General features: G+C 37.1%; 1 protein-coding gene across 5 annotated transcripts in view; it reads left to right on the top strand.

Annotated features, from left to right (window-relative positions):
* Positions 1-19,258, top strand: part of SYT1 (synaptotagmin 1) — a 608,991-nt gene that overhangs the window by 186,128 nt on the left and 403,605 nt on the right. For all 5 annotated transcript variants that reach the window (XM_056574050.1, XM_056574051.1, XM_056574053.1 and 2 more), the window contains exon 4: positions 141-186. The gene's annotated coding sequence lies outside the window, so the exon portion shown is untranslated. The remainder of the gene's footprint in view (positions 1-140; positions 187-19,258) is intronic.

The raw sequence follows: 19,258 nt of genomic DNA, 5'->3' as shown, positions 1-19,258 counted from the left end.
CCAATAGTGCATACTATATATATATATATATATATATATATATATATATATATATATATATATATATAATATACACACGGTGTGTGTATGTGTGCAATTTTAAATGACCAGCTTAAACAAGCCTTTTTTTTTTCTAACAGGTATATCAACATAGACGCCAACAACATTAAATAAGTCCAGAATTGGGTGAGTTCCTCTTTTTTTAGACCATTCTTCCAATTTGTCACCATTATTTTGACTGTACTAATTTATTTATGAAATTTGCTAAGAGCAAAAATTATTTCTATTCTACTTATTGTCTTTTTAGGTGTGAATGAATATACTTGCAATGCAGTCACTTTACACTATTACATTTCACTGCAACATCTTTGGAGTTTATTTATCTCTCTAATCCTCTTTAATAATTCAAACAGCTTGTCTTTGCAGCCAGTACATATATAATGATACAAATATTAATGAAAAGCATAGCTGCGAGTTGTGTTTACTTAGAAATGTGTATTACCTTACTAAACATAAAAAGAAAATATGACAACATATTGTTATGTAAAATAGCAGGAGTATTGCCCCAGAAGTCATAGCATATCACTAACATATTCCATCAAAACAAGATCATTGAGGATCTAACCTATGTGCCTCCTATCAATCATGAGAAAAAAGGGGCAGAAGCCCATTGGCAGTTTTTAATTTTTTTTTTTACTTTATAACATATGGTGAGCTCAGTATAACAGAGCCACATTTAAATGGAAAGTATCAACTCATTTTCTTTTCACATTCCATGAAAAATATGAGTGTAATTTTATTTGGTGCTTATTTTTGTCCATTTTTTTGTTGTAATCTGTCCAAAAAACACCTGAAAAATACAGTGTGAACATAGCCAAATCTAAACCAGCTACTGATACGCACTGTTTTTCTTATGTAATTTTTTTTCTGAATGTTGATTTGTTTTCCTTCTATCTGTACATGGTTACAGGAGCAGCCATCTTGCCTGAGCCTCCTTTAACAGCATTTAGAAATATGCTTTACAGCAACCACATATGGAACAATAGTGTGGAGCTGACGTCATGACTTCTGTGGGAGAGAGATCTGGGTATTCTCTGAGACCTCTACAGAGTTTATTGTGCAGGGAGGTTGGAAAGGATGGTCTGTGACCATCACCTGTTGTAAATCGTTGATCCTGTGTTATCTGTACAAAGGTGTTTGCTTAGAAGGGAATCGCTAAAAAACAGGAAGTGTTGGCTTATTATTAGGCTTAGTGGTCAGACGGAAAACTACAATCTCATTAAAAGAATCAGTAGTAAACACAATAATTTATTCAAACAATAGGTGATTTTCTAATGACACATTTCCTTGAAATGAGCTGAACTTTTTTTTTCCGTATTTCTTGGTACAGTGCTTTGAAGAAAGTGGTATCATGCAGGAAACACCAGTAGAGGGTTCATAGGTTTACAGTGCATATCAGAATTGATGTTGATCCCAGCATTCAGACCCTATTTGTCAGAAAGAGATAGCATAGCCTAACAATATGTTATCGTCTCTTATGATGGAAAATTCCCTATCATCCTCCTGAAATGAAGGATTTATTGTGAACTGTAATATGCCACTTAAAATGCCTCCTGTTAGGAAAGTTAATATTACTTGGATTTGCTATAATTGAAAGATTTGTTCTAGAAAAGCATAGGTTAGAAAAGGTACAGTGGGCCTCATGTACTGTCGGAGTTCTATGTAAATTTAGGTGGAAAGTATGGGGAAATGCATTTTAATGTATGTAGTAATTTTTTTCCCTGTAATGTCCCTGTTTTTTAACCCTGTTCACCATTGTCAGCTAATTTTCCAAAAAGTGGACATAGTTTTTAATTTTTTCACAACCTGAGTGATTTATGAATATGTTCACCCTGGTTTTGGAATTTTTTCAGGCTGTGAGCTTCACTTTTAACAAAGAGGTTAAATAAATGAAAACTGACAAAGTTTTTACAACATTCATTCATAAGTATGAGAAAAAAGGAATGAAAATTTACTATGAAAAGAGGGGGGAAAAAACAGGTAAACGGGTAATACATGACGCCCAATAAGTAGATTGGCTCTACAATATGTAGAAATAGGCAAGAGTACAGTAACTATATATATAAACCATTTTGTAAAGCCTAATCTTATTTCTTCCTGGACCATTTAATACTTCTGTGAGAATAGGGCCCCATTAACACACTGTAAAATAAAATAGAAAATACCATAGAATAGGTATAAAAATTAGACGTTTGCTATAAATGTAATAGTGTGTTCTATTAAAGTTAATGTAAACTATGAAGGTGACTGTCAGCCCACACATAGGCCGGCATTTATCATTGTAGGTGTAAGTGAAGCATTTTTCTACACTTTTTTTGTGTGCTGGTAATGTGCAGGAGAACCAAATTTATTAAATGGTCTCAGGGCATTTGATACATTTTGTGCAGGTCACATTTTCTCAAATTTCACTCTTTATATACACCAAAAACTAAGCTAAGTCTGGGCTGATGTAGTTTTGCAACTTTTTGATGGTTGTTATGACTTTTTGCGACTCTCCTAAAAGTTGCAGTTGATAAATTCATTACCACTTCAGAATCCTAGCATTAACAGCTGGTCTGTACAAACTTAAAAAAAAAATAAATGTAACCAAAAAGTTGCAAAAAATTGCCTGAGGTGCAGCGCTGCGAAAAATGTGCGACAATTGTACAAACAAAACAGCTTTAAAGACTATGATAAATGTCCCCAATTGTCCATAATTCCATTGCTTCCATAGATTTTAATATAACACATTTACATATTTTACAGCTGATAATGTTGTTTTGATTGTAAAGTGTGTGAACATAGATTTAATAGGATTTGCCTGACTCTTACAATGAAGGGAACAGGTGGCCATTTCAGTGCACTGAACATTAAATGTTTTTGCCATAAGAATAAGGCTGGGTTCACACTACGTTTTCTCCCTTACGGGAGCGCATACGGCAGGGGGAAGCTAAAACCTCGTGCTCCCGTATGCCTTCGTATGCGCTCCCGTATGTCATTGATTTCAATGAGCCGGCCGGAGTGAAACGTTCGGTCCGGTCGGCTCATTTTTGCGCTGTATGCGCTTTTACAACCGGACCTAAAACTGTGGTCAACCACGGTTTGAGGTCCGGTTGTAAAAGCGCATATGGCGCAAAAATGAGCCGACCGGACCGAAAGTTTCACTCCGGCCGGCTCATTGAAATGAATAACATACGGGAGCGCATACGAAGGCATACGGGAGCGCGAGGTTTTAGCTCCCCCCTGCCATATGCGCTCCCGTATGGAAGAAAACATAGTGTGAACCCACCCTAAGACAGGACATTTTTTTTGAAGCCTTCAGTTCAGTGGATAGGAAGAAAGTATGACTGAGAACTAAACAAAGAAACCCTACCTCCAAAACTTCCCTTAGTGTCAGTGAAATACAAAAGTTTGTCTATATCATATACAAAAAAAGAAAGAAAAGAATACAAACATATACTTAGGCCTCAATAATAAAAAGGGGTTTTTCAAAGCTCTTTTCCTAACAGCTTAAAGGGGTACTCCACTGGAAAAAAAAAAAATTTTAAATCAACTGGTGCCAGAAAGTTAAACAGATTTGTAAATTACTTCTATTAAAAAAATATTAATCCTTCCAGTACTTATCATCTGCTGTATGATCCACAGGAAGTTCTTTTCTTTTTGAATTTCCTTTCTGTCTGACCACAGTGCTCTCTGCTGACACCTCTGTCTATCTCAGGAACTTTCCAGAGCAGGAGAGGTTTTTATGGGGATTTGCTGTTACTCTGGACAGTTCCTAAAATGGACAGAGGTGTCAGGAGAGAGAACTGTGGTCAGGCAAAAAGGAAATTCAAAAAGAAAAGAACTTCCTGTGGAGTATACAACAGCTTATAAGTACTGGAAGGATTAAGATTTTTTAATAGACGTAATATACAAATCTGTCTAACTTTCTGGCACTAGTTGATTTTTTTTTTTTTCCAGTGGAGTACCCCTTTAACTTCTTAAGGACTCAGGGCATACCTGTACACCCTGAGCCCGCTCCCGGTGTTAAAAATGGGGTCACGGCGTGACCCCGCATCACACCGGGTCGGTCCCGGCTGCTAATTATATCCGGGACCCTGGGCTAACAACGTGCTGCACCGATCGTTGTACCGCGCGCTGTTAACCCTTCAGACGTGGCGATCAAAGTTGACAGCCGCGTCTGAAAGTGAAACTAAACGTTTCCCGGCAGCTCAGTCGGGTGGTATCGCCACGTGCGGAAATGTCAGAACTATAAAAATATATCATTAATTAAACCGCAGGGTCAATGGCGTACGTTTAAAAAAATTCCAAAGTCCAAAATAATGTATTTTTGGTCACTTTTTATATTATAAAAAAAGAATAAAAAGCGATCAAAAAGTCCAATCAATACAAAAAGGGTACCGATAAAAACTTCAGAACATGGCGCAAAAAATGAGCCCTCATACCGACCCGTACGCGGAAATATGAAAAATTTATAGGGGTCAGAAATGACAATTTTAAACGTATACATTTTCCTGCATGTAGTTACGATTTTTTTCAGAAGTGCGACAAAATCAAACCTATATAAGTAGGGTATCATTTTAACCGTATGGACCTACAGAATAAAGATAAGGTGTCATTTTTACAAAAAAAAGCTCTGCGTAGAAACGGAAGCCCCCAAAAGTTACAAAATGAAATTTTTTCTTCAGTTTTGTCGCACAATAATTTTTTTTCCGTTTCGCCGTGGATTTTTTGGTAAAATGTCACTAATGTCACTGCAAAGTAGAATTGATGGTGCAAAAATAAGCCATCATATGGATTTTTAGGTGCAAAATTTAAAGCATTATGATTTTTAGAAGGTGATGAGTAAAAAATTAAAATGCAAAAACGGGAAAATTATGAGTCCTTAAGGGGTTAAAGAGGACCTGTGGTCATCAAAACAACCCCCCCCCCCCCAAAAAAAAAAAAAAACGCAGACCTTTTATAGTTTCTTGATACATCCTACCAATTCCTAAGATATTTGGGTTTACAGTTTATCAAGTCAGGGAATTAGTCAGATGGGTGTCAACTTAATTTCAATTATGGGAGTGATTATCAGTTGATGATCTGGATTATACAATCAGGGGGTGTGCATTAGGCAAACACACCCCGCAATGTAAAACATTTCCACCCTTTGACTGTTTAACCCCACCCGTCTTATGAAACTAACACCTATAATTAAAATTAAGTTCACACCCATCTGACTGATTTTCTGAACTTTCAGACAAATTATAAACCCTCATATCTCAGGAATGGAAGGATGTATCCAGGAATTGTAAACCGCTGTTTGATCAGGGCAACCTAAGCTATTCAATGATAGTGCAATCTCATTTTTGGGGGGTTAGTCACAAGCCCTTTTTAAAGGTCAAATGAACATCATAGAAACAATTTCCCACTAAAGGTTCCCTTCTGTGAGCCATAGCTGAATTGTACAGTAGCTTACAAATTGTACATCTTCCATTGGATAATACAGAATTCTATATATTACATGATTGGTAATTTCTTTAGATGGCCAACGTGTAAGATATTGTATGGCTTGCTTAAGTTTTCAATGGGAATAACAGCTTATTGTACAAGGTTTAAGTAACCAGCCCCATAGCGATCATCTTAATGCCATGCTGGCTCTACTTTTTGCTGTATTCCTTAATACTCTACATGGAATCTGTAAATATTATGTTATTATTGGTAACAGAAGTAAATTAAGTTATTATATGTATCTTTGACCTGCTATGTTTGCTTCAACACTGCAAAAGATTTCTAAAAACTTGCCTATAAATTGGATTGCTGTGTCATATTTATTTTCTGTTGTTGTGTTTCAACACATAACAGTTACTAGATTTCAGACACAGCATATGAATTGATGAGTAAGAACTGTATCAAACACTTTAGTAAATCTATAACATTGGTATATTTCATGGTGTTCTCTTGCCTGACCAGTAACATGGCAGTGTCCCAGCTGGAACTAAACAACTTTACTGCAATAAGGGAATTTAAGCCAGGATTTAGAAATGCATGCCCACTCTTATGCTGCAGGAGGTGATGCCAAGTGTGCAGTTCTCCAGTTTTAGTTTAATCTCCATACCTTTTGCAAAGCTATTTTTACAGCTGGCAGTGATATTGATGTAAAAGCTGTGTTGCTGTTCTGAAAGTAACGTTTCCAAACTGAGACTTTGTACTAAGAATATATTTAATATTTGAAAAATGACTAACTTAACCAAACCCAAATTGAAAAATAGGACAATAACATCTGTCATGGTTAAAGCAGATAAAGACACTCTCAATATTATCCAGCAATGACGTTACAGGAGGGGATAGCTGAGCATAACCAAGGGGCAGGGGGCTAGTGGTACTGCAAGTGCTAACAAACCTCAATATTGTAGTTAGGGTACTTAGATACAGAACCGGGCAGTAAACTAAATCTTCTTCTGTGGGTATCATAAATTCCCTTGTATATACCCAGAGTACATGATATTTTAATTACTCTTCCTTTTGTTATATGTGATGTGATTGTAGACTTCTCAAGAACATGATCTATATATATAGGACTAGCCCCAAGCATGTTTCCCCATATATCTGAATGTAAGCACACTTACAGCATATGATGCTCCACTGAAGATTGTAAATGGGAACACCATTCCAGGTCATTCTAACCAAACTTGTTCATAAAAAGGTTAAAAATGTCTTCTTAGGCCTCGGGGGCAAACTGTTCCCAGAATATCTGTAATGTATATTCAATAACTCACTTATTCATTTCTAACCTACATTTTGTTTAATTCCAATATTAGCTTTTTATTCTACCTTTCATGTGACCTAGTTTCAAACTAAAGGAAATACTGTATGAAATGGTTTAACAGATTTATACTTTTGTCACTGTATCCTCTAAATTGTATCATTTACAGTTAGGATTGTTCCTACTATTGTGTTTGAATAACATCCTTTTTCGATTATTTCTATTGCGAATGTGAAAAATTTTGACAGCGTTGTTTTTGCACAACACAGCGTGATAATCTCCGTCCTCCTATATTTTTCATAACGTTCTTCTCTTTGATACATTATGGATGTCTTTGATTTTTCATTCATTTAGTTAATAACGTAACATAGGCTTTTCATGCACCATGAGTTAATCAGCATCCATTGGCACTTTGTCCCTCAGGCGGATTATCTCAGCAGAAGTAGTTTACTGTATCCTTTAGTTAATTAGAAGTCATGGAAAGACAAGAGAGTGGCCATGTTTAATAGAAAACATTTCATTACAGAAGTATTGAACATGCAGGCTATTGACATTTTTATAAACTAAAAAGATGAAGACTTTATGGTCAAGATACAATTTTATGCGGTCCACATTATCTGGCACATTTAAAGAAACACAAAATAAAATACATAGGGCCTATAAAAGGAGCTGATAACTTAATGCACACACGTTTATATTAACATTTATGGAAATGACATAGAGAGTAAAAATATTCCTTTATTTCACTGACAAATTTACTATAAACAAATTTAAAATATAATAATAAAACAGGGTTATGTACAAATAGGAAAACAGGGCTATTTTATTTAAAAAACAGCACTACATCTGTCCCCAGGTTGTGTGTGGTATTGCAGCTCAGTTCCACGGAAGTGAATGAAGCCAAGCTGTAATACCATACACAACCTGGGGACAGATGTGGCACTGTTTTTGAAGGAAATTAGCTCTGCTTTTCTCTTCCTGGAAAACTCCTTTAATAGCGTGTAATCTTTTTTTCTTTTTTCATCCTCGTTCAGCAAACCATGCCTTAGCAAAATATCTCACAATGCAATTTCTAATGCATCAAAGAATGAGTGCTGATAGGCGAGACAGCTGTCTACAGGGAGAGCAAAGAGCCAAAGCACTGGACTTTCATTATTTCTCCCACCTCTAAAAGACAACATATTTGAGAAGAAAGGCAATAAAAAGCAAGATGGGAAAAAATCTGTCTTCCTGCAGTCACCTCCTTGCATTTTGACGCTCCTACGTCTTGTGTAATATACAGCTCTTTCTGTCATTCACTTAATTCCCAAGTGTGATCCTTGGCTGGAACACCCTAAACAGAGCAGCTTCTTTTTCTTTACCTGACTGCATATCTACACAGGAAAATCCAGACAATCTCTCTGATGAGATACTTAAGGAATCTTCTTTGTGTGCATTAGATAACACAGACTTCAGTTTGTCAGGAACAGAAAAGAAGCAGATCCTGTATTAGGATCTGTAGGTTTGCTATCAGATAGAGATATACTGAAGGTCTAAGTGATATGTGGAGCGAGGTTGGCTTCACAGCTGACAGAATGTTGCACTGTTATAGGCCGTGTCCCACAATGGAATTTCCGTGCGGAATTCCGCAGAAGAATTCCACCCGAACATTCAGCTGCAACAGAATTCCATTGATTTCAATAAGATTCTGCTGCACTGTTCACATGGCAGAAATTTCGATCTTGGCATCCGCAGAAATAATAGACATGTCTATTCTTTCTGCAGAGTCTGCATGGAAATGCATTGCCGTCTGTGAGTGCATTTCTGAGCAGTCCTATTGGCAGCATGTTCTTCCGGTGCTCCGCTGTCAGTGGAATGTCTGCACAGAGATTTTCCGTGCAGACATTCCCCATGTGAAATATGTAAGCAAACAATTTATAGTTTTTTTTTTTTACGGAGTTTAAGTTTTTTCTTAATTTAGTAAACTGTTCAAAATGCTAATTTCTCTAAGAATTTCTAATTCTTAGAGAAATTAGCATTTTGAACAGTTTACTAAATTAAGAAAAAACATACCGTAAACTCCTTAAAAAAAAACTATAAATTATTTGCTTCCATATTTTATATCCTGGTCTTATTGATTAAAGCTAGTATTTTTTTCCTATAAGCCGAACAAGTAGTGGTTATTATAATATCATTGAATGATTCCAACCCCCCTCTAAATATATTTTCTCACACATGCATACAACTATTTAAATAATTGTAAGTATAAATACATGCATACACAAATAATTGTTACACTTAGGAAATCATTATCTGAAAACCTAGCTAGGCCGCCTAGGGTAACCAAATATTCTACCTACTGTTACGTAAATTACAAAATTAATCTAATGAGCCTGTGGTGTTCATTCAAAGTAAAAGAAGGAAAATGGTTTCTTGGAAATATAATTAAACTATCTGCAGATCTGGCGCTCGTGGTTTGAGCTGGCCTTGTAGTTGATACATTGTTAATGATATAGCATTTGTGGGGTCACTTAGGGATTAGGCCTCTATAAAGACACAGATTACTTAACATGCTTTTGAAAGATGTTGAAATTGTTACCTAAGACCTTCTTTGATGTCCATCTGGAGATCAGAAGAATTTTATAATGGAGGAAATACACTTAAAATGTACCTATTGTTTTAAACAATTAAAGGAAATGCATAAAACTGCATGGTTTGTTAGAGTAACCCAAGCATAGTGACATTGCTGTTACTGAGCCCCTGGGAATTCCCTCCATGATAAACAGCAATTTCATATTCTCTCCATTTTAGGAAGTGGGATAAGACCTTGGCTGTTTGCCAGTAGTACACACATTGGGCTTCCATATCCTTACTTCTCTAGCTAAGCACAACATAGTACATACTCATCTCTGCATTGCCATTAGATAGTGCTTAACCCTTTAACAACACAGGACGTATATTTACATCCTGCACCGGCTCCCGCGTCATATCGGGTCGGTCCCGGTGGCTATCAACGGCCGGGACCTGCGGCTAATACCGGACATCACCGATCTCCGGTGACGCGGTGATCAAAGTTGATTGCCGTCTCTAAAGTGAAACTAAAAGTTTCCCTGCAGCTCAGTCGGGCTGATCGGGACCACCGTTGTGAAACCGCAGTGTCCTTATCAGCTGGAACGCTTCAGGAGGGTCCCTTACATGCCTCCTGTCCATGTCCAATCTGCGATTAATTGCTCCAAGCCTGAGATCCAGGCTTGAGCAATTGACCACTGATAACACTGATCAATGCAATGCAAAGTTAATAAATGTGATTTAACCCCTTCCTTAATTAAAGTTTGAATTACCCCCCTTTTCCCATTTAAAAAAAAAAAAAACTATGTAAATAAAAATAAATTTATAGATATATGTTTTATGTCCAAACTATAAAAATATATCATTAATTAAATCACACGGTCAATGGCGTACACGCCAAAAAAATTCAAAAGTCCAAAATAGTGTATTTTTGGTCACGTTTTATACCCTAAGAAAATGAGTAAAAAGCAATCAAAAAGTCCAATCAGAATGGTACCAATAAAAGAACTTCAGATCACGGCACAAAAAATTAGCCCTCATACATCCCTGTATGCAGAAAAATAAAAAAGTTATAGGGGTCAAAAGATTACATTTTTAAATGTATTAATTTTTGTGCATGTAGTTATAATTTTTTTCCTATATAAGTATGATATCATTTTAATTGTATGGATCTACAAAATAAAGATCAGGTGTCATTTTTACCAAAAAATACACTGCGTAGAAACGGAAGCCCCCAAAATTAACAAAATGGCGTGTTTTTTATTTTTTTATTTTGTTGCACAATTATTATTTTTTTGATTCGCCATAGATATTTGGGTAAAATGACTTATGTGATTACAAACAAAAAAAGCCCTCATATGGGTCTGTAGGTGCACAGTTGAGCCGCATGTACCGCCGGCTTGTTAAAGGGGTTCTCCGGTGCTTACACATCTTTTCCCCTATCCAAAGGATAGGGGATAAGATGCCTGATCGCGGGAGTCCCGCCGCTGGGGACCCCCGGGATCATGCATGCGGCATCCTGTTTGTAATCAGTCCCCGGAGCGTGTTTGCTCTGGGTCTGATTACAGGCGACCACCGAGCTGGCGTGTGACGTCACACCTCCGCCCCCATGTGACATCACGCTCCGCCCCTCAATGCAAGCCTACGGGAGGGGGCTTGACAGCTATCACACTTCCTCCCGTAGGCTTGCATTGAGGGGCGGATGCGTGATGTCACACGGGGGCAGAGGCGTGATATCACACGCCGCCAGCCCGGTGGTCGCCTGTAATCAGACTCGGAGCGAACACGCCTTTGGATAGGGGAAAAGATGTCTAAGCATCGGAGAACACCTTTAAGTTAGTAAATGCGGATTGCAGTGGTTCTCAGGAGAATGACCTGCTGCGATCTGCTCCTCAGCCCCTGGACTATAACTCCCATCATGGAAAGAGTATGTCCATGATGGGAGTAGTAGTCCTAAAAGTAAACAAAAGTCCCGCAGCTGGGGGATGTGCAATGCCAACCCTCAGTGCTGCGTTACTACAATTACTCCCATCATGGGACAGACTCTGTCCCATGATGGGAGTAGTTGTAATTTAGCAGTGTTGAGGGATGGCTCCTGCATCCCCTGGTTGTCTTGGTAGGACACTTTCCTACGTGTCCTTTTTGATGGTGTATATTTGCATAAAAAACATTGTTTTTGCACAAAAAAAAGTCTAAACAAGAAGAACGCACATGATAAATTTGTATCCACTACATGTATATCCACTACAAAATGCATTCCACAATACACAAAACAATACTTGTTTTTTGCTCTAACAGAAAGGATGCACAAAAAAGATGAAAAATTTCTCAATGCGCAAACAGTTGCACAACATATAGAAAAGAAAAAGCTTCCAACCCTAATGATAAATTCTCCCCTTAGAGTAGTAGATACCCTGTAGATTCAAGTAGATACCCTGGTAGTTACACAGAGCTTTATGGGTGGTGACATATAAGAGGGATGTTTTCACTTATCTTTTAGGATCAGTGTAGATCATTTTCATTGAGGAAACAGTCTCAGTGTGTAGGTACACAGCACAAGTTCTCTCACGCTTTCTATTTTTCTCCTTTACTTAGAACATGCTTAGCCCCATTCCTCTACCTGTGTTTTGTGTTGCTGCACCTGTTATTAGAGACAAGTGTTCCCTAACAACAGGCAATAGAAAGCAGATTGCATGGAAGGAAACATCTAGTGGTCAAGACTTTAGGGCTGTTTTTCTGGGGTAAGCAGTCATTTTTGTTGAAATGCTTCATTTACAAAAATGACTGCTTACCCCAGAAAAACAGCCCTAAAGTCTTGACCGCTAGATGTTTCCTTCCCTGCAATCTGCTTTCTATTGCCTGTTGTTAGGGAACATTTGTCTCTAATAATATAAAATGATTAAATTAATATTAAATATGACATTGGCTATAACATGAAGGGCAATTGTACTAAAAAATAACTAAAGTTTGGTGTGCAACTAGGACTGCTGTGATGTAAATAGATGTGTGCCCAGTAATGACTCCTTAAAAACGCATAAAGAAAGAAAGAAATTGAGGGGAATTATATTTGCAGACTTCAAAGTTGAATTTACATTGGTTATTGCTAGTGGTGAAATTGCAGGTTACCGTGACTGTTGTATGACCTCAGGTTACAAGAACACAACACGATGACAAGATGCACATAGGGAAACACTGAAGTTGCATGATGATTGCAGTTTACAATGATTTTACCATGAACTTTGCACAACCAAAAGACACTCTGAAGCCCTGACCTTAGACCTCATGCACAGTGTGGATTTAGCAAATATTTCCCTGCCTTTTTTGTTTGCCAAAATCCGTAGTGCATGAAGAAATAAGTTGACATGTTTCCACTATACTGTATTTGCCTTTAAGGTTAATAGTTTTGGTTTAAAACAAAAACTGAAGCAACATGGTCCCCAAATCTGTGTTTTTAGAGTGAGGAATAACACTTAAGCATTCAGTATATAGAAAGGTTACATGGGATTTATGCAACATTATGCCATTTTACATTTTGTCCTCTTCAGTATAATAAATATGTTTATCTTAACCACCATATGAATACTTTCAGTCATCTAGGCATCATTGTGGAATCACTATTGTAATTTACATTGTTTTCACTAAATATACAATTAAATATTTAATCATAGCAAAGCCTATATGTGTTTATAAACTATATTGAGATAGTTAGGCTGTGTTTACACATTGGCCCTCATTTATCATTGGAAACCCGACAGTTTTTGTCGTTTTCTTTTTTTTGCCGCAAGATGTCTGCAACAAGGCGCAGACATCGTGCGACAAACTGCGACAAGCCTTTCCTACGAACCCGAGGGGATTTTTCAAGACAAAAAAGGGGCATTTCCCGACCAAAACCAAGGTTCCAACTGATTTATTAAGAAACCCGACCAGACTTTTAGGGTTTCGGTGTCCTTTGTGTACACTGAAACCCTTAAAGTCTGGTTGGTTTCTTAATAAATCAGTTGGAAACCTTGGCTTTGTTAGGGAAACGCCCCTTTTTAGGCTTCTAAACTCCCCGATACATGCTCTTATGTCAATAGTCATTATGCATTGTTTTCTAAACTAAAAAAAAATATTAGTTATTAGGAAATATGCTAATAACGCGAGAATTAGAAAGCTGAGACAAAAAAAACCTGCCTGCGACAAAAAAAAAACCTGATTGCGACAAAACGTGCGACACAATAATAAATTGATAGGGAAAAAGATGGTCGGGTTGAAACCAAAAAAACAAACCCAACCCTACATTTTTGATAAATCAGGGCCATTGTGGTTGCATCATATTTTTGCAATGTTTTTTTGAGCAATCACAGTGGTTTTGCAAAACCACAATGCATCACGTGTACACAGGCTTAGTCTGTTAATACCAAAATAATGTACATGTGATAAAACCCCAATGTCATGTTGGTCGCAGCATTCAGCAGCCACAATTGGAGATTACACAGTAAACGCCACACACACACAAAAAAAAAAACTAAAATATCTAATGATAGATTTGCCAATAAGTGGTCAACAAAACTACAGTACTGTAGTCCAAAAGCAAATTTCATGGCCCAGTTGTCAATTAATTTAGTCTGTTATAAAAGTAGTTATGCTTTTAATGCCCCAGTTTGCTCTGAACCGTTGGATACGTGCACTGGGCCATCAGGAAACACTGAAAGTGGAACTACTTTTTTGAAGACTAGACAAATTGATGGCCTAGCCATCTGATTCACTTTCGAACTGTGGTACTATAGGTTAGCTATCCTTTAATCACCTTGCATCCCCAAAAACTAGATTAGAAATCAATCAAAACTTCCATCTACCTCAAAAAGCTACCAATAAAAACCTAATGTTCATCTCACAAAAAAAAATTAGCCTTTGCAACATAAGATAAATAAAAAAGTTAGACAGGCCAGAATGTGGTGATACACAGAAATGTAGTTAAAGTTTTTACATTTTTTAAAGTAGTACAAATAACCCCCAGCCCCTACTCCTAGAAGTTGCAGAACTGTGTTTGCTTTTTTTTCCCATTTCCGTTCTACAAATATACATTTTTTTTTTCACATTAAATTATATTGTAAACGTAAGCGTTACTGGGCCTATAAAAATGAGCCCTCATGTTTTTAAAATTAGTTTATATTCACTTTTTCATTCTCCATATATTCTATAAAGGAGATTATAAAAAAGTTTACAAATGTGGCTTTAGGAAAATAATTTGGCCAAGAATGAATGACTTAGTATCAGGAGTGCTTTTCTCTTGAGTACATTCAGATGGAACACTATCAATTTAAATATTTCATGGCAGAATAGGAAGAGCTGTAGGTATTACCTTCATTTTGCAAAACTTCTAAAGTGAAAGTGAAAGTATCCCGGCTAGTCAGTCGGCTGTTCGGGACCGCCGCGGTGAAATCGCGGTGTTCCCAACAGCTTACAGGACGCCGGGAGGGCCCTTACCTGCCTCCTCGGTGTCCGATCGACGAATGACTGCTCTTAAAATTTACAGAGATGTCAGCAGAGAGCACTCTGGTCATGACATCAGAGAAATCTAAAAAGAAAAGCATTTCCTCTGTAGTATACAGCCCCTAAAAAGTAGTGGAAGGATTAATATTTTTAAATAGAAGTAATTTACAAATCTGTTTAACTTTCTGGTACCAGTTGATTTTAAAAAAAAGAAAAGTTTTCCACGGAGTACCCCTTTAACCCCTTAAGGACGCAGGACGTAAATGTACGTCCTGGTACTGTGGTACTTAATGCACCAGGACGTACATTTACGTCCTGTGAATAACCGCGGGCATCGGAGCGATGCCCGTGTCATGCGCGGCTGATCCCGGCTGCTGATTGCAGCCAGGGACCCGCCGGCAATGGCCGACGCCCGCGATCTCACGGGCGTCCGCCATTAACCCCTCAGGTGCCGGGATCAATACAGATCCCGGCATCTGCGGCAGTACGCGATTTCAATGAATGATCGGATCGCCCGCAGCGCTGCTGCGGGGATCCGATCATTCAGAATGCCGCACGGAGGTCCCCTCACCTTCCTCCTTCTGGCTCCCGGCGTCTCCTGCTCTGGTCTGAGATCGAGCAGACCAGAGCAGAAGATGACCGATAACACTGATCTGTTCTATGTCCTATACATAGAACAGATCAGTATTAGCAATCATGGTATTGCTATGAATAGTCCCCTATGGGGACTATTCAAGTGTAAAAAAAAAAAAAAAAAAAATGTAAAAGTAAAAAAAAAGTGAAAAATCCTCTCCCCCAATCAAAAAGTAAAACGTCAGTTTATTCCTATTTTACCCACAAAAAGTGTAAAAAATTAATTTAATAGACATATTTGGTATCGCCCCGTGCCTAAATGTCCGAACTATTAAAATGAAATGTTAATGATCCCGTACGGTGAACGGCGTGAACGTAAAAAAAAAAAAAAAAGTCCAAAATTGCTACTTTTTTAATACATTTATTTAAAAAAAATTATAAAAAATGTATTAAAAGTTTTTTATATGCAAATGTGGTATAAAAAAAAAGTACAGATCATGGCGCAAAAAATGAGCCCTCATACCGCCGCTTATACGGAAAAATAAAAAAGTTAGAGGTCATCAAAATAAAGGGATTATAAACGTACTAATTTGGTTAAAAAGTTTGTGATTTTTTTTAAGCGCAACAATAATAGAAAAGTATTTAATAATGGGTATCATTTTAATCGTATTGAACCTCAGAATAAAGAACACATCATTTTTACTGTAAATTGTATGGCGTGAAAACGAAACCTTCCAAAATTAGCAAAATTGCGTTTTGCTTTTTAATTTCCCCACAAAAATAGTGTTTTTTGGTTGAGCCATACATTTTATGATATAATGTTATGTCATAACAAAGGACAACTGGTCGCGCAAAAAAAAGTCCTCATACTAGTCTGTGGATGAAAATATAAAAGAGTTATGATTTTTAGAAGGCGAGGAGGAAAAAATGAAGACGTAAAAATTAAATTGGCTGAGTCCTTAAGGCCAAAATGGGCTGAGTCCTTAAGGGGTTAAGAGGTGAAAAAATACTTTCCTCTCTTTTAGCTTACAATATATTTCTTTATTTTCTATTTAACTTATATGGTGCAAAGAGGAATATATACAACACTATTATTATTTTTGTTTTGAATGGAATGTCTTCAACATATCTAATTGTTGTTCTCTGACGCTTGACACACTCAACTCCTCTGATTTTTTACCTTCTGTTGGTGTTTCTTTTGGTTAGCAATCCTTACATGATCAATTATATGATTCATATATATTCTTTCTTTAGTCTGATAAAATTTCAATTGAAGATATCTACTGGGGATATAAACAGTGCATCTAAATCAGGTGCCATGTCTAAAAAAAATGTCAATGATATAACTGACTATTTTTGCGGCCATGCCAACTGGTTTCTCTATAGAGTGTACAGGTGACTTGGTGAGAACAGTCTTTCTTGGCCTTTAATATGGACATTTGGGGATAAAACAGGCACAATTGCCTAATGCAACAAGAATTTGACTTTCTACCAAGCATCTAGGAAAAAGAAACCTAGTATTTGGTGACTAAAGGTTGCAGAATTTTTCATAGTGCTGTAGTGTTCAACTTTTTTATTTTAGTTCCAAGAAAGTATAAATGGATTTTGATGTATGTTGTAAGGTGATGTGTTACTTCAATAACTTTTTTCAGAATAAATGAACCAAAACATCAGTTTTTGCCTTATCAGATGGTGAGCAGTCAATGATCTTTTCTCACGCAGAATTCTTATCTTGTAGAAGTCATCTTATACATTCCCAATTTCATTCAATTGTGTGCAGATAAAGTAAGTGACAGCAGGTTGTAATCTTCTCTATCTCCCTAGCCAGCAGTCAGCCTTCACTCTAATGCAAGGGCTGCTAATGTGTCTGTCACTGGATGTGGCGAGTTGCTTTGCATTACAAGTAATAAAGGAACTATATCATGTTAATATTTTCTTTTTCTTTGTATGCCTTACCAGCTAGAGGCAGTGGCATTAAAGTGGCAACGATGACAGGGAACCCAACCAATATACTCCTCAGGGATAAGTATCTCAACAAGTTCTTTGCTTCATTGTACATGCGCTACTAATGCAGCATGCTTGTATGGAAATGCATTGTTTGCATTAATTTTCTGCTTGATCTCATCCCAAGGCTGGGCATACCAGTACAATGGATAGGAGCTTAAGGTCATGAAGACGCATGATACATTTTGCCATGGTATAAAGAGCTGTTTTACCTATAAATATTAATGTAATTCTTCATGGATGGACATACACTACGCCTGATAAAATAGAGCTAGTGGTTCATGGTACATAAATTCCATTTCGAGAAACTCAAAAGGGGGTGCAAGCTCTGTTGTACATGATAAAGCTTTGCCATTACCTAAATTGCTCAATGTAGCATAATCGATGATAATGATGCAGGTTTCTTATATAGTTTTGCTTGTCTTACCGCTCAGGATACAATTGCATGAAGCATGTTGATTTTAAAGCAGGAATCTTAACACAAACTCAATTTCAATGAATGTGGTAAACTGAGGCTTGGTCAATGAATTTCCAGTACTTCTAAAATATAATGTAATTTGCAAATACAGTACGTCATTTGGCTACACAGTTTCCAAAATTCAGCCATTGTAAGACGTTTATCACATTCTGAAGTTGCCATTGAAATATAAACTAGTGATGTGCAAAAATTAAACTAGCAAATCACTTGAAAAATGGTGAAACTGTAGCATCTCAAACTCCGGAAACAGGAATAGAGGAATTCAATGCATGTGTTCCGTTACAATAATGACACTTTTACCATTTACTTTGCTGAAGCTGGATAGTTTAGTTTTGCTTTGCAAATCTGCCAAAATGAATGATAAAGTAAGAAATAATAAAAGAAAAAAAGAAGTGCTGAAATGTATTCTTTACTGTACATAACTGTTGTGTATTGTGTCATAAGAAGATGTGTGTTCTATTTCCTAAATATCAAACTATCATATGCGGAAACAGACTCATCTAATAGCTGATGAGCAAACAACTTCTGTCAGAACTGAAATTAACATTATACACAGTATGCCTGTAGCAATAATCATACAAGCCAGTAATCTGTTTCCTTAGAAGATTTATTGTTATTTATTTAGTTAATATATATATATATATATATATATATATATATATATATATATATCTCCTTGAATTTGTTAAATTGGAAAGAGATCTCTTGTCATTCTTAAAGGGCTTTTCCCAAGAATAATACAAGTTATCCACTATCTATAGGATAGGGGATAAATATCTGACTGCTGGGACCCCCTTGGTCCCCACAATGGAAAATAAAGTCTCCCCTAAGAACGGGCAGCTGTTGCACCTGTCCACTGCCAATCCGTTCATTCTCTATGGAAGCTGCCAAAAATATCTAAACTCTGTGCTTGGCTATCTTTGGCAGTGCCCATAGAGACTATGTTTCCATTTCTGAAGATAGCAGGGGGGGCCAGCAGTCAGGTCCTCTGCAATCAGATAGTTAGGGTAGAAAATTAACACAGTACAACACTGCACTTGAAACTCTACCCTTAAACTGTAACAATTGTGATTGTAGGTCAAATCACTTTCTCCACATGGTGATATGTCTCCAAAAATGCACTTTTAATGATAAAATGCATCAAAATGCATGTAATGTTAACTGACACCAACCTGAGTCTCAGCAGTTCAGGCGGCAGGCTGATGGAGTCTATCCAGGAGCCAATCTCAATTGGGAAATTTAAGTAATAAGACTTCACCCTTTTATTCTGCAAAGCCAGAGCATTCATGGGAAATGTAGGTAGCATAAGAAAAAGAATTTCAATGTGGAAATCACTATGGTTGAAAGTCCATGCCTACCACATCAGCAAACACAAGTGAGCACAAGGCATACAC

The sequence above is a fragment of the Hyla sarda genome, chromosome 4 (genome assembly GCF_029499605.1).
Source record: "Hyla sarda isolate aHylSar1 chromosome 4, aHylSar1.hap1, whole genome shotgun sequence".
NCBI lineage: Eukaryota > Metazoa > Chordata > Amphibia > Anura > Hylidae > Hyla > Hyla sarda.
Note: the sequence above shows the minus strand (reverse complement) of the source record. Positions and strands in the feature narration are given on the sequence as shown.